The 23,899-nt window shown below is 38.0% G+C and overlaps 1 protein-coding gene across 2 annotated transcripts in view; it reads left to right on the top strand.

The window, feature by feature from the left end:
- LOC142344163 (uncharacterized) overlaps nucleotides 1-23,899 on the top strand; it is an 85,657-nt gene that overhangs the window by 1,901 nt on the left and 59,857 nt on the right. The window contains exon 1 of one of the 2 annotated variants that reach the window (XR_012759246.1): nucleotides 14,807-15,606. The exons of the other annotated variant lie outside the window; for it this stretch is intronic. The gene's annotated coding sequence lies outside the window, so the exon portion shown is untranslated. Of the gene's footprint in view, nucleotides 1-14,806; nucleotides 15,607-23,899 lie in introns of those variants that run through there. 2 annotated transcript variants of the gene reach the window in all.

The following is a 23,899-nucleotide window of genomic DNA, read 5'->3' on the forward strand; positions in this document are numbered from 1 at the left end:
ATTCGGAAATTGAATTCACCGCCCGGAACGAGTTTCACAAGTCAACCAATGCTTCTCGTCTCAAATTAAGTATATGTCTGAACAAAATTTTAGTCGCCCGGGTGCTGGACACGAGATCCGAGGGGAAACCAAGATTTTGTTCTAACTCGAAGAACCAAAGTGTTGACTTTAATTTGAAATTGAAGTTAGGAGTACAAATTCGAAGATTAGTTGGAGAAAAGTTCTCTTAAATATAGAGAGGAGTTGAAATAAACCAATCTTCTCCCTCTTTCATTGTGAAGCATCAATTATTTATAGCGGTTTATGACACTACGTTCAGGTCAAAAAATTTTGGATCTATTCTGTTGTGCCCCCCCTCCCCAGTGTTTTTACGCCTCTCAGTTACAAATATTACGTTGTCATATAGCACGTTACTATGCATAATAACACATGCACCTGGGGGCAGAAAAATTATAAGCCCTCTAAGCTGGGGTGGGGGTAAAACAGAATATATCCAAAGAAACTAATATTCCAAAAAATAAACAAAAAAAATTTTGCGTATCTTCCACGCTTGTGGCCTTCCTTGAATTGAAAGAACAAAAGAACTAAAGAAATAAATTTTCGAAATCACAAACCCAAGACTATAATACTCAAGAATTATGGCATATACGTTTGGCGCTCTTTAGATACACACTATTGATCTTCAACTAATACATTTTCATAAAAATCAAAGTTCGTTAAGTGATTTCAGAAGTCATTTTTTAATGAGGTAAGTCACGCCGTTGAACCAAAAGAAGAACAAATGACGTCACGCACACAAATTTAAGCTGCAAAGCAGTAGACGTCACTGAAATTGAAAAAGTCAATTTCAAGAAATCAGGTCGCAAGAATCATTGATGGAGACGACGAATTAAAAAACAGCAGGGCGGGTCCTGACGTACAATGCAGAAAATTTTCATTGACTAAACAAAAACTAGACCCAGAACGGACTATGAGTGAGTTGGAAAAACCATTCCCAAAAAATCAGATCAAAAAAGTTTGAAAAAAATTACTTTAAAAATAGAGTGAAAAAATTTTACGCCGCAAAACGACTCGCTTTTTCGCTCCACTTCCTGTTTCGTCGTGATCAAAATCACTACTCCGATATGACTTCAAAAATCATGAAAATGTGTGAACACATCTTAAAAAAGACAGCGACCCAATACAATTCAAATTTTTTGAATTGTAAAAAACCACGATGTCCCCAATAATAGCTGCTATCGCTTCGCGGCTATTAAAAAAGTTAAATTTTCACGCTTTCCAGGTATTTTACAAAATACTGTTAATGAATATATCTGCATTAATGCTTTGTTTCATGTTTTCACGTATTGATTTGATTATGTATATTTATAATTATAGTCTTTCCAATTATAGCCCCCATCTTCGTGGTCATGTAAAGTATCCCCCTCTATTAATATACCATAATGGGTGCTATAATTTTGTGGGTGATGGGCTACAAAGGGAAGACTGATGCTGTCTCTGCGCATTTCTTCGAACAGTTTTTCTCTCAGAGTAATTCTTGTCTATTTTTATGTTGCGGCAATTCAATGTCGGTCAAGCAGGGTTCCAATTAGTCTACACACCTTCCATAGCAATATTCTCCCTTCATGTCTCCGAAGCCAATAGAGAAACACGTTTGGTAGTCACACTGGCCATCGGTGCATGGTCTACCTAAAGAAGCAGAAAAAACATCGGTAGTTATCAATAACAATCTAGAATTAAAAACTTTGGCAGCTACCGAAATAGGTACCCTAGTCGAGACAGGATATGTTAATCTTGCAAGATTTGCAAGATTCTTGCAAAACACTGTTAATCTTGCAAGATCTTGCAAGAGGATGTTAACTTGGTAGTTATTCGCCAAAATAAAGTAATATTTGTGTTAAGCCTTTTTGAAAGGCCTAACACAGATATTATATTTTTTTGGCGAATAACTACCAAGTTTTGAGTCCGGTTTAGCGCCTATTGTAATATATTTACGGTAATTAGGGGGGACCATTGAACGCAGTTTACATCTTTTGTGCGTAAAAACGGTCATAAAATGGACCCAAGCGAGGTGTATCAAATTTGGCTGGGCTGCTACAGATCACACAATACGGGATCTCTTTATGTATGCCAGTCAAACTTGACAAAAGATATAACAAATCGAAGGCAAAGATATATGCCTAAGACCTGTCTGTGCTATAAGTCTCAATTTAAAATAGTTGGGGGGCTGAAAGTATTAAATTTATAAAAGAGTAAATATAAAATTACAGCTTACTAATTACCAGTTGTGTAGTGGTGAATTGGAGGTGAGCTGTTGGGCGATCGTTCACTTGGGTGTTTCTTCAGTTATGTTATTTGTCGAAAAAGAAAGTTATAAAATCAAATCTGGAATTATTTGTCTAAGTTATTAAACAATTTTGTTTGACTATTTTATTGTTAAAGTGAAGTTAAATTTTGAGAAAAATGAAAGCAGTTGTCTGCTGCTTGTTTCTGGGTGTGATTTCTGTCTCTCTAATTTTATTCCGTCCCACTTCGCTGAGAGAAACAATAAATCCCTCTCAGCTCCGTTTGGGCCGATAGGGAGCGAATCACAAACTCACGTTCATAGTGAGGTGCTTCTTAATTTTCCTATTGGCCGAGAAGGCAAGAGAATTAACTCTTTTTTATCTCACGGAAAAATTTTTGAAACTCCAAAAAATAATAAAAATCTAAAAAGCTGAGAGCATCAATTATTGATTTCGTAGGCGCCTGTTTTCTGCTTTTCCCCTCTTCTAAAACCGCAACAATTATGGTTTTCTTGGGGGCTTTTTATGAGACTCTATTGTCTTTTCCCCTGAAGCAATCTGCTTCATCTTTATTGAACTTGGGGGGGAAGATCTGCATTGCAACTGTCAAAAGCAGAAGTAATTTAAATCAAAAGAAACTGTGGTTTTACAGGCCGCCTACGTTCAACAACGTACATTTTCTATCCTGGATATAAGCGAGGAGATCCAGGCCTAAAGTTGTCTTATTTAAATAAGTCGAACTGAGTTGTTTAAATACTTGTGTACTGGTAGTCTTAATAAGCGTTAGTTTGTTTAGCGCGCGGCGAAAGAATGGTTAATTAGCGCCTTTATACGTTCGCTCTAATGCGGGATTAATTATCCGCTCATTTGTAACAGCTCTCGTAATACTACAGCTGAGAAGACCTATCGTCCTGGATAGTGTTTCTGCTGCTATTGCGTGGACAGAGAAAAAAGCGTTTTAAAATGCTGTCTTATAATTACTGTAACCCATTAAAATTCATATATGGCGTTTTATGATTAGTAAGTTTCTTCTATGTTGGTAACCCGGGATCATACCCGAATCGCACTCAATCCTTCGACAGCTCCTCTTTCCCGACTGTTTCCCATCTGAGGCACAAAACATGTCATAATAGCCATCCCCACAGTCCTCGTCTTTGGAACAGCCACTCCCACCCTTAGCCACATTACCACACATTAACATAATAAGCACCAGACATAGTAATGACGTCATAGATATTATGGATACCATGAAGAATAAAATAACGAACTAAATTGATGTGAATGATCAATTTGTAACTATGTTAATCTAATATACGAATAAATTGTTAAGAAAGCGAGAAAAACTTTTTTTACTCAAAACTGATTTTACCCAGACTAAAAGAATTGAATATGTTTATTATCAGGTCTAACAAATTCAAAACAAGTACAGGTTAATTTTGTAATTACAATTATAAGACTATTTATATTGTATCTTGAGCAGTGAACGTAAAAAGGACTCCTTTCTGTTTTGATTGAATAAGTCTAACGACAGAGTAGGAAACTGAACATCAACCTTACACTGAACGGTTAAATGTAGGTTTATCATCCGACACTTTTGCCCTCTTAAAAGCTTCAGCATATAGGTTTTACAATCGCTATTGGAGACCCAAGGTACGATTTCATCGGTCACTAAAACTTCGAGGCAGAAAGCTTAATTTGAAAGATCAAACTTAGATTTAATGAAGAAAAAGTCTGTTTTTGCCCTAACAAATATCCTAATTTAGGAAACTAAGTTTAGGGCAAAAAAATAGACTTAGTTAGAAATTTAACTTTCGACACTTGAATCACACCGCTATTGGAGACGCAGACATTTGGTTTACTTCAACTCCTGTAAATTTTTAAGAAGAAATTTTTTCTTTCATGAATCTGCAAAATTGTACTCTTAACTTCAATTTCAAATGAAATTCAAGCCTTTCGCACTCTTTGTTTCTCTAAATACGTTAGAACAAAATCTTTGTCACTCTTGAGCCTCATTCCAGCACTCGGACACAAGCGCCCTCGTGTCAGGGCACTAAATCCCTCGGGTGACTAAGATTTTTGTTCTAACAAATACCTATTTTTTTGGGAAACAGTTATCCCAGTCTCTATTTTCTCCCTTCAGCTGAATTTCATAATATACACTCTTTGAAAAAGTGAACATTGATCAGGCAAATTCGTAGGTTCAACAGCCTATTTTTATCCTGTTTCAATCATAGTAAAACATGCATTACCCGGGCCGAGGTGTCAACGCTAAAAAACGCAAAATTATGTAAGATTGGCGTTGAATGCGTTGAATTTATGTAAGATCTACGCTTGAGCGTAGATCTTACATAAATTCAACGCATTCAACGCCAATCTTACATAATTTTGCGTTGAATTTTGGCGTAGATCTTACATTTTTAGCGTTGAATTTTAGCGTAGATCTTACATATTTAGCGTTGAATTTAGCGTAGATCTTACATAAATTCAACGCATTCAACGCCAATCTTACATATTTTGCGTTGAATTTTGGCGTAGATCTTGCATATTTAGCGTTGAATTTTGGCGTAGATCTTACATATTTAGCGTTGAATTTTGGCGTAGATCTTACATATTTAGCGTTGAATTTTAGCGTAGATCTTACATATTTAGCGTTGAATTTAGCGTAGATCTTACATAAATTCAACGCATTCAACGCCAATCATACATATTTTGCGTTGAATTTTGGCGTAGATCTTGCATATTTAGCGTTGAATTTTGGCGTAGATCTTACATATTTAGCGTTGAATTTTGGCGTAGATCTTACATATTTAGCGTTGAATTTTAGCGTAGATCTTACATATTTAGCGTTGAATTTAGCGTAGATCTTACATAAATTCAACGCATTCAACGCCAATCATACATATTTTGCGTTGAATTTTGGCGTAGATCTTACATATTTAGCGTTGAAATTTGGCGTAGATCTTACATATTTAGCGTTGAATTTTAGCGTAGATCTTACATATTTAGCGTTGAATTTAGCATAGATCTTACATAAATTCAACGCATTCAACGCCAATCTTACTTAATTTTTCGTTGAATTTTGGCGTAGATCTTACGTATTTAGCGTTGAATTTTAGCGTAGATCTTACATATTTAGCGTTGAATTTAGCGTAGATCTTACATAAATTCAACGCATTCAACGCCAATCTTACATATTTTTGCGTTGAATTTTGGCGTAGATCTTACAAATTTAGCGTTCAATTTTATTGTAGATCTTACATATTTAGCGTTGAATTTAGCGTAGATCTTACATAAATTCAACGCATTCAACGCCAATCTTACATATTTTGCGCTGAATTTTGGCGTAGATCTTACATATTTAGCGTTGAATTTTGGCGTAGATCTTACATATTTAGCGTTGAATTTTAGTGTAGATCTTACCTATTTAGCGTTGAATTTAGCGTAGATCTTACATAAATTCAACGCATTCAACGCCAACCTTACATATTTTGCGTTGAATTTTGGCGTAGATCTTACATATTTAGCGTTGAATTTTGGCGTAGATCTTACATATTTAGCGTTGAATTTTGGCGTAGATCTTACATATTTAGCGTTGAATTTTAGCGTAGATCTTACATATTTATCGTTGAATTTAGCATAGATCTTACATAAATTCAACGCTTTCAACACCAATCTTACATATTTTGCGTAGAATTTTGGCTTAGATCTTACAAATTTAAGGTTGAATTTTTTGAATTCCATTTCAGACCACTTTATGATTTCAAAAGTTTTTCAAGTGTTTTTTCAAAAAGTCAATTTTTTCACTGTTTCGACCCCTATGCTTCACAGGTGAGAAAAGCGAAGTCAGCAAAAAACCACTTTTTAGTGCTCTTTTATAGTGCAAAATCCATTTGAGACCATTTTACAAATTCAAAACTTTTCCAAGTTTTTTTTTCGAAAAATCAATTTCACTGTTTTGACCCCTATGCCGCAAAGGTGAGAAATGTGAAGTCAGAGAAAAATCATTTTTTAGTGCTCTTTTATAGTGCAAAATCCAATTGACACCATTTTACGGTTTCAAATTTTTCAAGTTTTTTTTTCAAAAAGTTAATTTTTTAACTGTTTCAACCCTATACTGCACAGGTGAGAAAAATCACTTTTTAGTGCTTTTTTTTAGTGCAAAAATCCGTTTCAGACCATTTTACGATCTCAAAACTTTTTCAAGTTTTTTTTTCGAAAATTTAATTTTTTCACTATTTCGAACCCTATACTCCAAAGGTGAGTAACAAGAAGTCAGAAAAAATCTTTTTTAGTGCTCTTTCATTGTGCAAAATCCAATTCAGACCATTTGAAGATTTCAAATTTTTCAAGTTTTTTTTCGAAAAGTTAATTTTTTTACTGTTTCGACCCCTATACTGCACAATTGAGAAAAATGAAGTCAGCAAAAAATAACCATTTGCTCTCTTACGGCGCAAAAACCATTTCAGACCATTTTAGGAATTCAAATTTTTTTCACAACTTAAAAAAATTCTTAAATTTTTCCTAGTACTTCCCACATGATAAATGCGTTGAATACGTTGAAATTATGTAAGATCTCGGCTAAATTCAACGAAAAATATGTAAAATCTAGGCTAAATTCAACGAAATATATGCAAGTTCTACGCTAAATTTAATGCAAAATATGTAAGGTCTACGCTAAAATCAACGCAAAATATGTAAGATCTACGCTAAATTCAACGCAAAATATGTAAGATCTACGCTTTATAAGGATTTCGGGTCTTAAGGAAACCAAGGTACGGTGGCGCAATGGTAGAAGAGGCGACAAGTAAACAGGAGGTGAGTGGTTCGAGTCCTATACCCAGAGTTCTACGCGTTGATTTTTTGTAAGATCAACGCTAAATTCAACGCAAAAATATGTAAGATCTACGCTAAATTCAACGCTAAATATGTAAGATCTACGCTAAATTCAACGCTAAATATGTAAGATCAGCGGCAACTAGCGTTGACAAGTCGGAAAATTCACCGCCATTTCTTACATAAATTTGCGCTGAATGAGTTGAATTTTTGTCTTTAAATTCAACGCATTCAACGCAAAATTATTTAAGAAAATTGCGGTGAATTTTCCGACTTGTCAACGCTAGTTGCCGCTGATCTTACACAATTTTGGCTAAATTCCTCGGCCCGGGTAGTTTCTTTTTTCTTTGCACGAGGTCCATATACGAACTGTGTGAAAACACTGATGCATCTTTTTTGATTCATTGTTTTCCCACCCCCTGAAAGATAATAAATGCAGACGGACTAATCATTTGAGCTTATATATGACATTATAAAGGTTTAAACAAAATTAATGTCACTCGAACATCAAAAAATAACAAAATTTTCTTTTCGTTATGGCCTGGTTAAAACAAATATCGGAAATGATCAAAAACATATTGAAGAAATTCAATTTCTGTTAGAATATCGATCAAACTATAGTCTTAAACTTAGTGAGAATTAGAAAGAAAGTTTGACTTACCAGATTAGAAAGACAAGCAATATGATTTCGATCAAAGAAATTATATAAATGAATCGTCAAGAAATGGTGCTGAGAATCAATATTCGGTTCAAATTGGTGAATCTAGATAACTATTATTAGAGTTAGATTAAGTGATGTAAAATCTTCCCAGCATGTATTAAATGATGATGATATCTCCGGAAGTGTGAATGAATTCTTAGAAAAGTGCAAATGCATTCCATTTATGGTTCCCTTTGCGACTGATTTGCAGAAGCAAACCATATTGGGTAACCCTTGCGACCCCCACTATAAATCACGGTGCTAAGATTAGTTTTGTATCTTGACTTTTTCACACTGATAATGGGTATATATACAGCTTATTTTTGAGTCTTTTGTCATCCCCAAATTCAAATCACCATCCTGATCTAATAATCAGATCTCTCCTGTAAATCTCTAAATTCTTCTGTAAAATATCATTTTGTTAATCTCTCATTTTTTGAGAAATTAATTCTTTTACTTAGTTAAAACGCTTTTTATTCCGCTTGCGAAAGTCCATAACCCAACAGGTTAAGGGCCCAGACCCTAGTCTCTGAGCTTAACCGCAAAAGAGAGACAATATAGTTAGAAACTGTGAAAGAGAGGATGCGCAAATTAAGGGGGAGTGTTAAAAGGTTGAAAGAGAACAACCTAATGTAAATTGTGCACAAGATAAGCTTGACACAGCTTGACAAGAAGCTCTACTTGTTCAACGTATACTTGGCTAGCGAAATGAAGCCTTGAGGAACAAGAAAGAAAGTGAGAATGGGTTATAAGAGACGCCCAATTTCGAGAGCTTAAGACCAGTTGGTGTAATTGGGTAGCACACTAGGCTTGCAAGTAAGAGATGCTGGTTCGAATCCAGTACTGGTCCATTTTCACAGTAGTTGCATCTGAATAGACCCCCCAACAGGTTATGGGCCCAGCATTTTTCTAAGTCATAAAATTAATTTCCAAAAAAAACTAATTTGTTGACAGTCATAATCCTTTTCTGCTTAGTACCTTTTCTTTTCACAACCGTTTTGCCTGCTCAAACTCCAATGGATCAACAGACAGTGAAGCTGCTGACCTACACAGGAAAGGCACAGGACTTTCCAATCTGGAGCACAAGATTTGTGGCGATGATGCAGACGAAGGGACTCTACAAATCACTACTGGGGACAGAGGAGCAACCCAATGAGCCTGCGCCACTGGCCAATGGGGCAACCAATGATGAGAAGAAGAACCACAAGGTGCTGAAGGATGCATATGAGAAGGAAGTTGCAGACATCAAGGAGAAACGGAACAATGTGTGGTGCTATCTGGCACTGACTCTAGATGCAACAACCCTCATGCTGATGAGACATGACTGTGTGGGAGATGATGGCATTGGAGAGGGAGCAAAGGCTTCGAAGTTTTTGCAAGAGAAATTTCAGAGTGTGGAGACGCCGACAGTGTTGACTTTAGTGGCACAGCTTGCTCGACTGCAGCTCGAGGATTCTGAGGATTTGGACAGCTTCTTCATCAGAGGACAGGAGTTGCTCACAAGGCTACAAGAAGCAGGGGAAGCAGTCTCAGAGACCCTCTTCAACGCCTTGGTCCTCAATGGTCTGCCAATAAGGTATGAAAGTTTTGTTATACAGGAAAGCTTCAACCCGGCAACGAACTTCACAGAGTTGAGGAAAAGACTGCAGAACTTTCATGAGAGCACGGTGCAGAGACACAAGGGACAAAGTGGTTCAGTGGCACTGGCAGTGAAGCGTGACTTCAAGAAGGGACCCAAGAAAGGAAACTGCTTTGTGTGTGGGATCCCTGGGCACTTTGCCAAGGACTACAGGAAGAAGGAGACAGCACAATGCAGCAAGTGTGGTGAGAAGGGTCAACTAGACAGGGCATGCAAGAGACAAAGAGATGGAGGCAAACATGAGTCAGTGGCAATGGGTCCAACATTGGCTACACCAGACGAGGAATGCTGGGCAGCTCTTACCCAGTGGAAGACAGCAGGCATGCTAGTGGACAGTGGTTGTACAGATCACATAGTGACGAACATCGATGCGTTCCTGGACTTTGTGCCCATTCAATCAGTGGTCAGAAATCCCAACGGAGAGGCTTCCAGAGTGGTGGGCAGAGGCTGTTTGAGGATCAGCATACCCTCAAACAAAGGGGAATTCTAATGCGAACTCAAATATGTTCTGTGTGTGCCGGACTATTCCTCAAACCTCCAATCAGTCTCAAGATGCACGGAGTGGGGACATAGCTTCACTTTCGAGAGAGGAAACAGCTGCATGAAACTCCAGAAGGGAACTCGGGTAAAACTAACACAAGAAAATAATTTGTTTTACTTACCCTGCAGCGTTCTAGAATTCAAGATGAGTTCCAACAGCGTGAAACTTGACAGTGCAAGGAAATGGCACAGACGATTGGGTCATTTGAATCAAGCGGATGTGGTCAGGAATGCACCAGAGACAGTGGGGGAACTTGATGATGTATGCAATGTATGTGCATTGGCCAAGATCACAAAGACTCCAGTACCAAGAGTGGCAGAGACCCAAGCAGAAGAGAAGCTGGAGAGGGTGTTCACAGACGTGATGGGACCTTTCAGAGTAGAGTCACTGTCAGGGTTCCGGTTCTGCATAGTGTTTGCAGACCAGTACACCAAGTTTGTGTTTGTGGACTTGCTTAAGGCAAAGAGTGAAGCACTGGCCAGCCTGAAGAAATTTGTTCTCAGTGTGGGGACGCCCAAGAAGTTGAGGCAAGACAATGCGAAGGAGTTTCTCTCAGAGCAGTTCAAGACGTACTGCTTAGATGCAGGCATTCTACAGGAAAAGACCGTACCAGAGACGCCACAACAGAATGGGTTAGCTGAGAGGTGCAACAGACCACTGCTGAAGATGGCAAGATGTTTGCTCACTGATTCAGGACTTCCCAAGATGATGTGGGGAGCAGAAATTCTTCACGCAGCAAGGATCAGAAACTTGGTTGTGAGACAAGGAGAAGAAAAATGCCCAGCAGAGCTGATGACAGGTATAAAACCTAAGCTTTCAATTAGTAAATTATCTATTTTTGGTTGCACAGTCTTCATGAGGAAGAGGGACAAAGAAGTCAGCAAACTTGAACCCAAGGCACTGGAAGGAAAGCTTGTGGGTTACACTGAAGGAGAAAACGGATACCTGGTGTACATACCCAACACACGCAAGGTGATGGCTGTTCGAGATGTGATCATCAAGGAGTCTGAAGTGGGCTCAATCCCTGGCAACAAAGAAACGGCTGACCTACTAGATGATGGGTCGGAACTGGGAATCTGGCACCCAGATGATAGTCATCAAGATGATGACAACAGAGAACGACAGGACACATCTACTGCAATAAAGGAGGAGTGGCATGACGCAAGGAGCGTGAATACTCAAGAAACAACACTGAGACCAGAGGCCTCAGATGTTGGAGAAACAGCACTAGATGAAGGATCTACTGCAACAAGAGGGAGTTACAGAGACTCAGAGTCACTGGAAGACAGTGACACAGAAGACTTCTCACAGTTAGAGACAGTTGGCTTCAATGAAGATGCACTGGAACACGCGGACAGAGCAGAGCCCAGACGAGGGACACGAGAAAGGAATGTTCCGCAATTTTTTGGAGAAGTCAGGACCCATCTTGCTGTGACTGAGGGCGACTATGTGGAACCCAAAACAGTCTACGAAGCCAAGCAAGGTGACGATTGGGACCAGTGGCACCGGGCAATGAAGGACGAGGTCAAGGCACTCCAAGACAACGAGACTTGGAACCTAGTGAGACCACCCACAGACAAGGACGTCATACCGGGCAAATGGGTCTACAAAGTGAAATTGGGACCCAGTGGTCAATTGGACAAATACAAAGCGCGCTATGTGGCGAAAGGCTTCAAACAAGTGGAAGGACTGGACTACTTTGAGACTTTTGCGCCTACCTGTAAGCCAGAGACATTTAGTATTCTACTTCAGCTATCAGCGAAGCAGGGCCATTTGATGCACCAATTTGATGTCAAGACTGCTTTCCTTCACTCACCAATCGAGGAAGAAGTGTATCTGGAACAGCCACAGGAGTTTGTAAAACGCGGATCAGATGGGGAGAAGTTAGTATGTCGACTAAATAAATCAGTTTATGGTTTGAAACAGGCTGCTAACAACTGGTACAAAGAGCTGGCAAACTTCCTACTGAGACAGGGGTTCACCAGAAGCAGGAACGATCACTGCTTGTTCGCAAGATCAGAGGCAGAGGATCACACCTTCATCTTGGTCTGGGTTGACGACATCATAGTAGCATCAAGAAGTATGACAGTGGTCTCTGATGTCAAGAAGGCACTAGAAGCAACCTTTCACATGGAAGACAGAGGTAGACTACACTGGTTTCTGGGTCTAAGAATCAGACGAGAAGAGGGCAAAGTCACAGTCGACCAAGAACGCTACATAGAAACAATGCTTGAGCGGTTTCAAATGGATCAATGCAAACCCTCAAGAACTCCAGCTGATTTGAATTTGAAACTTCAGACAGCACAGAACGGAGACGAAGAAGTGAACCAGGGGATCTACAGAAGCTTGGTTGGATCACTTCTGTATCTGGCCAAACAGACGACGCCAGACATCATGTTCACAGTCAACATTCTGTCCAGACACATGAATGCACCTACCAATCAACACTGGATGTGCGGAAAACGACTTCTGCGATATCTTCAAGGTTCAAAAGGTTTAAAACTTACTTACACAAAAGAGGCTAGTTTTGATTTAGTGGGGGAAAGTGATGCAGACTGATCTGGAGACGTGAACGACAGAAAATCAACCACGGGCTATTACTTCAAGCTCAAAGGACGTGGCGCAGCACTCAGCTGGGGTGTCAAGAAGCAGGCCACAGATGCTCTTTCTTCATCAAAAGCAGAATATCAGGGCATGGCAGCAGCAGTTCAGGAAGCACTCTACCTGAAACAACTTTTAGAGGATTTTGGCGTCCAACAGAAACGTCCAATAGCAATTGGAGAGGACAACCAAAGTTGTATCAGACTTTGCCAAAACCCAGTCATGCACAAGAGGAGCAAGCACATCGAGACAAAGTTCCACTTTATTCGTGACAAGGCGGAGGATGGGACTATTTCAATTCATTACGTCCCTACAGACAAAATGGCAGCGGACATCTTCACAAAGTCCTTACCCGTTTCGAAAGTGGAAACATTCAGAGCAGTTTTGATGGGAGCAGATTCTACGCAATCAGCTCAAGCCTGAGTGGGGGTGTTAGAATATCGATCAAACTATAGTCTTAAACTTAGTGAGAATTAGAAAGAAAATTTGACTTACCAGATTAGAAAGACAAGCAATATGATTTCGATCAAAGAAATTATATAAATGAATCGCAAAGAAATGGTGCTGAGAATCAATATTCGGTTCAAAATGGTGAATCTAGATAACTATTATTAGAGTTAGATTAAGTGATGTAAAATCTTCCCAGCATGTATTAAATGATGATGATATCTCCGGAAGTGTGAATGAATTCTCAGAAAAGTGCAAATGCATTCCATTTATGGTTCCCTTTGCGACTGATTTGCAGAAGCAAACCATATTGGGTAAGCCTTGCGACCCCCACTATAAATCACGGTGCTAAGATTAGTTTTGTATCTTGTCTTTTTCACACTGATAATGGGTATATATACAGCTGATTTTTGGTCTTTTTTCATCCCCAAATTCAAATCACCATCTTGATCTAATAATCAGATCTCTCCTGTAAATCTCTAAATTCTTCTGTAAAATATCATTTTGTTATTCTCTCATTTTTTGAGAAATTAATTCTTTTACTTAGTTAAAAACGCTTTTTATTCCGCTTGCGAAAGTCCATAACCCAACAATTTCAAAAATCTGGCTCTTTCTCATCATAGCCCCCCCATCCTAATGGATGGTCATAACTCATACCACCACCTCCCACTACTTACCCTAAACAAAATATATGATAGGAATTGTCCCCAATTTTTTTGCCGAGTGACTTATCATGCTAAAACTGAAATTTATATTCGATACAAGCGTGTGCAATGATTTTAGTGAGACTTAAGAGATTATGGATGCAACATTTTTTTTTACTTTTGGAGGTTGCAAAAACAGATTCTTCTTTATATGTTGGAACATAAATTTTAGTCGCCCAGCTAAAACATCGGCCTGACAAGAGTGTGCCTGAGGGCTCAAGAGGGCCCGCAGGTTCACAAAGAAGGCTCGAGGAGAACTACAAATTGTGTTCTAAGGCGTTTAGATAATAAACGATAAAATTTTGATATTACGATGGGGGGGGGGGCGTTTAAGTAGAGCAACACAGTACCAATAGCAGTACCAAATAAGAATTTGGAGTCGATTAAAATAGCAAAAAATTGAGAAAATTGAGCAATAAAAAGAAATTATTTACGTACTTAATTTCCAAGTGTTTCTCTGGGATTTAACTTTAATCTGATTGAATAAGTAGAACTGCCTCTAGATTTAGTGCATGATTTTTTTAACTCCTGATTCTCTAATACATACGTGTTTTAAACTTAGACTTAGAAGAATTATTTGCAAACAATTGGCTAAGTTGAGCCGCATTAAATTTTTAGTGTCTAAAATTTTATTGCCATTGCTTCTCTAATTTGCAAAAATTGATATTTTTTGACCTGGAGGCCACTGTTTTTAATTTCCAGATGTGCGTAATCCTTGGACCTGTTAATACAGAAGCGCTACCAGCAAAACTGGACAATAACCCTGAATTTCAGCTCAAAATCCAAAAAACTTCTGCATGTTACGTCAATTGTTCATTAGAGACCCCAGGGTACGATTTTATTGGTCACTAAAACTTCGAGGCAGCGAGCTGAGCTTGAAAGATTGAATTAGAGTTAAAGAAGTAAAAGTCTGATTTTTTGCCCTAAACTTAATTTGTTTCTTTTAGGACACTAATTTTTGGGCAAAAAAACTTGACTTCAATAGAAATCTAACTTTTGACACCTGAATCAAACAACTATAAAAAATTAACGGTTTCGTTATCGGGACAGAGTCGTTTGGTTTAATTCAACTCCTGTAGACTCCAGCATTTCAACTTCTTAGACTACGACCTGTCAAAAAACTGCTAGATTTGCCATTTTTGTTGCATTGTCTTTAAACTCGAAGTTAAGACGCTTGCCTTTATAACATAGAAGTCAAGCTTGCTTGTTGATGAATCGAATCGAAATAGACTGCTTTCTAGTAGTGTTTTTCAGCTATATTAATGATGCTATCCCCAATTACCTTACCCAATGATCCTTTTTATCCGTTGTGATAATGCTATCAAAAGGATATAAAATTACTACTACCTATGTGTTTTCTATTTGAAGGGGTTTATACTATCAAAATGATGAACGGATGCGCTTTTTGAGACCTGACTACTGAAATTCACTGTGAGAAATGACTGACACAAAAAAAAACAGATACTAGAGGAAAGAACAGATGGAAGATACCAATGACAATGCTGCCTCTGAGAAACTGAACTTATCTTTTCATGGAGGCACTAAAGAAAATAGATCTAGCTATGAGAAACGTCTCCTCTTTATTGCCAAACCAGAGGGGCTCAGAATTGGAAGTCAAGACATTCTCAGTCAGGATCAGCTAAAAAAAACTCGATAAGCAAGGATCTGAGCTTGGACCACTTCACTAGTGCAGCTCAACTGCAAGAATATGATAATACAATGAGGGACATAGTCACCCAGGACGAGGTACGGGACCCAAGCCAGCACTGATCCGACCATCCAGACCAACTAAAACTGGTTCTGATCGTTCAGACTGGAGTCGCACAGCACACTGGGGTTGCCCAGATTGACATTTGGTAACAAACACCTAAAATATCTCATTTTGATGTGTTAATCTGATAACTCGGGCAATCCTAGCAATGAAAACAAAACAAATCACCTCAAAAACTGTGAGAGAGTTTATGTTTACTTAAATATGTTGTTTGAGATTGTAATGTTATTTGACAAAAGGCTACTTGTAAAGCACACAAAAACCACTAAACGTTGCAATTTTTTGTTTCTTAGTTTCCCTTTTTGGAATGGACGTATTCTTGTCTTTGATCTCTGTTGTATTTTAGCTTAGCAAACAGAGTTGTAATAGTGTTGCAAATACACTATCTCAAAAGTATATTGGAATCGCGGAGCAAATACGAAAATTAGTGTGCGTTACTAATTTTACTTATTGGAATTGCGGAGCAAATCCCAGCTAGACTTTGGCTAGCGTAGATTAGAAACGTTTGTAGAGCAACTTGAATTCAGAATGATAAATGAGATTATGATTACTTAAAATAAAATATTGTGAACAAACTATGAAATAATTTAGTAGACTAGCGGGAACATATTTATACGTGAATAATAAAAAGTCATAACCTTAGTCACGATACATTTATGATATGAATATAAAATAGAGGATAAATTGATAATTAAGTACACATACAGATTTCGATATATATATATATATATATATATATATATATATATATATATATACATAGGTATTTATATGTATCACATTTCCCCATGACAGAAAATTGAAATATATATACAATTTTTTACAGAAACAACACAAAGAATTAAGAGATTGAAACACAACTTAAATTAAACTGGGTAGGCGTCACAAATGCTAAATTTAAAGGACAATAAAGGTAAACTTGTGTATATGCAAAGCATATGTAATGAATTATTGTAATGAGGAATTGAAATGACAATTACAGCACAGTAAATTGGAAAATCCGAACAAAGCTGGATTTGCAAAACAGATACATTGTAAAATGAAAATGTGTAAATGAACAAGTTGAGAGGCATAAATTAAATTGCACCTACATGTTTGAGTGGATGCGCGGAGCGAATACATGAACTAAATAGAAATTGGAATGAAACAGCAAATGAAATAAATTAAGTTTTTGGTATATGCATTGCAAATTGGAAATGCAGGGCAAATACATAAATAAATGAGGAAATTGTCGTTTATCAGAGTTTGCAATGTTTTAATTTCTCATTATATTTCATTCTCCGCATCCCACACTGGTATTTCTTGTTCTTGTTCATATTCAAAGTATCTAGTTCTAGGATCAGATGGTGAAACTTGTCCCAATTGCATATCGGGTCGGGGTGGTGGCGGAATTCTTGACTGTTCAGCATCTTGAATGAGAGCTACTACCGAATTTTCAGTCGCAGAAGTTTTCTTATCTTTCTTATTTTTTCATTTCTTTGGTTTCGCTGAGCTTGAAGAGGCCAAAGAACTTGTTGGGGACATATCCGCATCGGTAAAACCATAGAATTGAGGTCGTTTACGTTTGCGGCCTTCGGTTTGATCTTCATGTGTAGGGGGTATGAGTGATGTTTGCGGAGCTTGTGAGGTGGGTGCAGGTGGAGTGGGTACAATGGAAATCACTGGTTGTTCGAGATCTGCCACCTTCTCGTTACAGTCATCTGGGATGATGTTACGACGGCGTTTGAGCTGTGGCTTTGTTGGTTTTCGTACTGTCAGCGCACGCGAGACATTTGAGTTTACCGTTGAAACTACCGAAGTATTGTCACATTGACGGTGCCTGATCTTTATTTCGCCCCTGCTATGTTTTGCAATTTTGAAATCCGTCGTTTTTTCATATGGCGCGGACGTCGTTGCGCATATACCCACAAATTCGTCGATCTTTCGGCTTTTGTTCCAAATTTGGCCAGATCACTGTCTCGAACTTTTACTGGGGATCGTCCGGGCTCATTGATGATCGTTGTTGTGGGTGACGACTTCGTCACGAAAGATCCGGGTTTGAGGACTTCATAAAGGCCTGCCAACTGTCTCTTTGCTCTCTTTTTATCCGGGAGTTTCCGTGCTAACTTGACCTTAAGAGACTGTTCCGTTCACGGTATGGGGTCCGTGAGTTGCGGGTGTGTTATAAATCGGGATTCCTTGTTGTCCGAGTCACGGTAGCGCTGACCCGCGTCTAGTGATGCCTGACACATGTTCTTTTCAATTTCCGTATCACTTCTGTCAATACTGAGCCACCCAGCTTCATCCAGTAAATCATCCGCAGAAACTATTTCAGCATCTAAATAGTGATTAATGATTTTTTCATAAGTTAAATTTAGACTCGATGGAAGTGTGCTAATATTTCTTAAGGGAGTATTTGCAGGACGGCCGAAATGAGCTTCAAATGGTGTTATCTTTGTTGTTTTCTGTTTAGTTTGTCGTAAATCAGAAACTATTTGTTTAATCGCTTTAGATGTTGAAAACGAATCTTTATTTTCAGCTTTCATGCAAGATAAACGTCTTTTTATTGTTTGTATCATTCGCTCTACCAATCCAATAGCTCTATGATCACCAACCGGAGCGTCGAGAATGTTAATATTATTTTCATTACAATAGTTCGTAACTTGTTTACCTACAAGACAAGTTGCTTGGTCTAAACGTATTGTTCTCGGGATTCCGTGAGTATATGCGTAATCACGAAGAAATTTTACTACATTTACCCCATTAGCGTTGACAAATATTCTAACTGTCGTATTCTTCAGGTTATGATGAGGCTTGGGTGTTTCTGGGCCCGGCTCTTGTAGTTTGTATTGGGGTAGGTTGGGTGCGGAATGTCACTCTTGGAGTTTGTGGCGAAGTGGGTGGATTACTTTGTGATGCCTCAGTGACTGACATTTTGATGTGGAGTATTTGTTGTTTTGAATTTGCTACTGAATTACAAGGAGAGTTTTGTGACTGGATTCGCGATGCGGGTGCAGTATCAGATTGAAGCAAATGATTGGCGTGGCAATTAAAGCGGGAAATGAATTCTCGATTTTAAATACTTATTTGTGCTCGAGTAGTGAGTGAAGTATATGAGGCATTTGAATTATGCGTGCTACTTTTAGCAGGTTTGCAAAAGTGGACATGCGTCTTGTATACTTGTAATTTGTTTTTACTGTTTGTGTGCCGCTTATTGAAAGGAATTTTATTTGAATGACTAAATAAAGATGTAATTGCGTCGCGAATGCGGGAAATTGCTGCTACCATAAATTCCTCATCATATTGAGTGATGCTTTTTGCTTTTTGATTTGGTTGGCGCGAAATATAATCAACTAAACCCATTCTAGTGCCAGGAATATGCTCTATGTTAAAATCAAAGGGTAACAGACGATCGATCCATCTTGTTAATTTACTATTATAAGATTTATTGGAACGGTGAGATTTTAAGACTGAAAGAAGCGCTCTATGATCTGTCAAGACAGTAAAATTCTTCCCAAAAATAATATTTAAAATATTCAATAGCCGTAACCACTCCAAGCAATTCCAGTTCATTTATACTATAACGTTCTTCATTGCTATTAAGAAAACGAGACGCAAAGGCTACCGTTTTCTACCCTTCACAATCTAACTGCTCAAGCGCAGCGCCTAAACCTTGGCGAGATGCGTCGCATTTGATTTGCGTTTCCAGTGTCGGATTAAAATGAGTATTTTCTGTAGCATTAGCAATGACAGTTTTGATATGCTCAAAATATGTTTGAGGATTTTCATTCCAGATAAATTTTTTGCTTTTCTTTAATGACGGCCGAAGAGGGTGGCATATTTTGACAAGATAAGGAATAAATTTACTTAAATGATGGACACTACCTAAGAATGACCGTAATTGTTTCAATGTTTTTGGAGCTTTAATTTCCGCAATTGCTGCTGTTTCAGACTCTATAGGTTTAACACCACTTTGTGGAAATCTGAAACCAAGCCAATTTATCTGATGCTTTGCAAATAGACATTTGCTTAAATTAATTCTGAGATTATAGGCCTCGAGTTTTTTCAGATAATTATAAACGTATTTGAGATGCGTTTCCTTGTTTCCTTTGCTAACTACAATTATATCGTCAAGAAAACAGTATGTGTTAGACAAACCAACCAATGTATAATCCATCGCCTTTTGAAACTCTGCCGGCATATCTGTAAGACCATAAAATCCTGTTTTAAAACAACACGTACCTGATGCGTCGCCACAAATGATGTTGAAATTACAATGACGTGCGGTATCCGGGTGCAAAACTAATTGACTATATTTGTATTTTAAATCAATCGTTGAGAAATAAACGTTTTCGCCCGGATTAGAGTCATTAATGTGCTGTGAAATCGAATCGATAAGGCTATCTATATTTGGCATTTGATATTTATTTTTATGTATTGATTTGTTCACAATTTTCGAATCGAGAGCTAACTTTACAGATTTGTCCTTCTTGACGGTAATTACGATAGGGGAAATAAAATTTTTATCGGAACATTCTTGTAATTTTTCAATATGTCCTTGTTCAGAAAGGTTTTTCAATTCGGCAGATACTTTGTCCAAGAGATTTATAGGGACACGACGACCTTTTTGGTGTAATGGGGTGTAATTTTTATGAAATTTTGAACGAACAATATGTACTTTGGACTTACCGATTCTGGAGATTAAATCAAGAAAATCAGTTGCAATCTGTTTTTTGATTGGACACTATTCTTGTTCTACCTGGTTAATTGTCGTTTGATTGTTGAATTGAGAGTCCGAGAGCAGGAAATAAATCTCTACCCAACAGTGGGCGGTGACCATCCGTCACGACTTGAATTTCTATTGGATTCGCGTACCAATTGTTGCTTTGAATTGAAGTTTGAAAAATGCCTAGCGTATGAATGGGCTCGTTGAAGAAAGTTTTCAATTGTTTGGGATTCGCCTCGCGTATCCACTTGGAATTTGAGTCTTGAGAAACAATTGAAGCTGCCAATGATTCGTTTACGATTGTGCATACGCTGCCCGAATCCACCAACACATTCGTTGCTGTATTTCCGAACGTTACAGGGAGATTGATTGCTTCCACAAAAGTTGTGAATTCCGTCGAAGATAATGCAGCCACGCAATTATCTTCATCTGATGAATAGTTCGATTCCAAATCGGGATCAAAATCAACCGAAATTTGATTGACGTCCTCAACTTGGTCATCTTTTTCGACATTATTAACCCGTGGCCTAGGTTTTGGGTACAAATTGGGGTCTTTAGGTCTTCGGCAGACTTTTGCGAAATGATTTTCAATACCAAAATTATTGCATTTCTTTCCTCGAGCAGGACATCTATTGCGAGGCTCAGAAGTCCAGTTCATTCCACAAAAATGACAAGTTGTGGGCTTCTTCCGTTCCGTAGTGTTCATAGTAGAGAAAGGGGTAGCATTCGCGATGCTTATCCGCTGCACTTGATTAACGGTTGAATTGAGCTCAGTTTTGTTTGCATTCATTTTGAGTTGATTGAGGGTACCCATTTCGATATTGATTGCTATTGCCAATGCTTTGTCAGGTTCTACCGTTACTTTCAGAAGTTCTTTTTTGATATTCTCATTCTGCATGTTTGCGATAAAAACGTCTCTGATGATAGTATCCCCTTTATCTCCCAAATCGAATCGATAAGGCTATCTATATTTGGCATTTAATATTTATTTTTGTATTGATTTGTTCAAAATTTTCGAATCGAGAGCTAACTTTACAGATTTGTCCTCCTTGACGGTAATTACGATAGGGGAAATAAAATTTTTATCGGAACATTCTTGTAATTTTTCAATATGTCCTTGTTCAGAAATGTTTTTCAATTCGGTAGATACTTTGTCCAACAGATTTATAGGGACACGACAACCTTTTTGGTGTAATGGGGTGTAATTTTTTTGAAATTTTGAACGAACAATATGTACTTTGGACTTACCGATTCTGGAGATTAAATCAGGAAAATCAGTTGCAATCTGTTTTTTGATTGGACACTATTCTTGTTCTACCTGGTTAATTGTCGTTTGATTATTTGCCTGTTGAATTGAGAGTCCGAGAGCAGGAAATAAATCTGTACCCAACAGTGGGCGGGAACCATGCGTCACGACTTGAATTTCTATTGGATTCGCGTACCAATTGTTGCTTTGAATTGAAGTTTGAAGAATGCCTAGCGTATGAATAGGCTCGTTGAAGAAAGTTTTCAATTGTTTGGGATTCGCCTCGCGTATCCTTTTGGAATTTGAATCTTGAGAAACAATTGAAGCTGCCAATGATTCGTTTACGATCGTGCATACGCTGCCCGAATCCACCAAGACATTCGTTGCCGTATTTCCGAACGTTACAGGGAGATTGATTGCTTCAACAGAAGTTGTGAATTCCGTCGAAGATACTGCAGCCACGCAATTATCTTCATCTGATGAATAGTTCGATTCCAAATCGGGATCAAAACCAACCGAAATTTGACTGACGTCCTCAGCTTGGTCATCTTTTTCGACATTATTAACCCGTGGCCTAGGTTTTGGGTACAAATTGGGGTCTTTAGGTTTTCGACAGACTTTTGCGAAATGATTTTCAATACCACAATTATTGCATTTCTTTCCTCGAGCAGGACATCTATTGCGATGCTCAGAAGTCCAGTTCATTCCACAAAAATGACAAGTTGTGGGCTTCTTCCGTTCCGTAGTGTTCATAGTAGAGAAAGGGGTAGCATTCGCGATGCGCATCCGCTGCTCTTGATTAACGGTTGAATTGAGCTCAGTTTTGTTTGCATTCATTTTGAGTTGATTGAGGGTACCCATTTCGATATTGATTGCTATTGCCAATGCTTTGTCAGGCTCTACCGTTTCTTTCAGAAGTTATTATTGGATATCCTCATTCTGCATGTTTGCGATAAAAACGTCTCTGATGATAGTATCCCCTTTTTCTCCTAAATCGCAATTCTCCGAAAGTTCTTTGAGATGACCATAAAAGTTCTCAATTGTTTCTCCCTTTTGCTGTTTCCGTGTTAGGAAGAGGTATCGATCAAAAGTGATGTTATGAATTCGGGTGAAGTTTGTGTTCAAAACATCCCAAAGATCTCTTGTTGAAATTTCATCCAGATTAACAGTCGAATTTTTTGAATTGAATACTCGCCGCCCTTCTGTTCCCAGACTCAAGTACATCAATGACGATGCTTTTCGGTCGCAGAGTTTCCACGGTTTGTCTCCGCATAGTATGCCTACCGCTACAATGCGTTGACAATTATTCTTTCATGCTGTTTTCGCCTGTTCATTAAGGGTGCGTCGGTCTCGCTCCGATTGTGCTGTTGGGTTGTCAACTGCGTCTTCATAAGCTGGTTCAGGAGGCAGAATAACAGTTTCTGGGGGATCGGCTAATAGTAGCTCCACTTCAATTCCTTCGCGAGCAAGAATTGCAAGTTTGAGCTGCGTCATCCAATATTCCCATCAAAGTGGGGGCTCGAGGGTTGCCTTTTCCCAAAAAGGTTGAACTCCGAGTGGAGATTTGCCACTGTCCTTTAGTGCTGACTGCGCCATGTTGTATTTTAGCTTAGCAAACAGAGTTGTAATAGTGTTGCAAATACACTATCTCAAAAGTATATTCGAATCGCGGAGCGAATACGAAAATTAGTGTGCGTTACTAATTTTACTTATTGGAATTGCGGAGCAAATCCAAGCTAGACTTTGGCGTGCGCAGATTAGAAACGTTTGCAGAGCAACTTGATTTCAGAATGATAAATGAGATTATGATTACTTAAAATAAAATATTGTGAACAAACTATGAAATAATTTAGTAGACTAGCGGGAACATATTTATACGTGAATAATAAAAAGTCATAACCTTAGTTACGATACATTTTTGATATGAATATAAAATAGAGGATAAATTGATAATTAAGTACACATACAGATTTCGATATATATATATATATATATATATATATATATATATATATATATATATATATATATATATATACATAGGTATTTATATGTATCACATTTCCCCATGACAGAAAATTGAAATATATTTACAATTTTTTAAAGAAACAACACAAAGAATTAAGAGATTGAAACACAACTTAAATTAAACTGGGCAGGCGTCGCAAATGCTAAATTTAAAGGACAATAAAGGTAAACTTGTGTATATGCAAAGCATATGTAATGAATTATTGTAATGAGGAATTGAAATGACAATTACAGCACAGTAAATTGGAAAATCCGAATAAAGCTGGATTTGCAAAACAGATACATTGTAAAATGAAAATGTGTAAATGAACAAGTTGAGAGGCATAAATTAAATTGCACATACATATGCTAATTCGTCATAGTTTAAATAAGTCATGCAAGTATTCAGCAAACAAACAG

The sequence above is a fragment of the Convolutriloba macropyga genome, chromosome 8 (genome assembly GCF_964194025.1).
Source record: "Convolutriloba macropyga chromosome 8, txConMacr16.3, whole genome shotgun sequence".
NCBI lineage: Eukaryota > Metazoa > Xenacoelomorpha > Acoela > Convolutidae > Convolutriloba > Convolutriloba macropyga.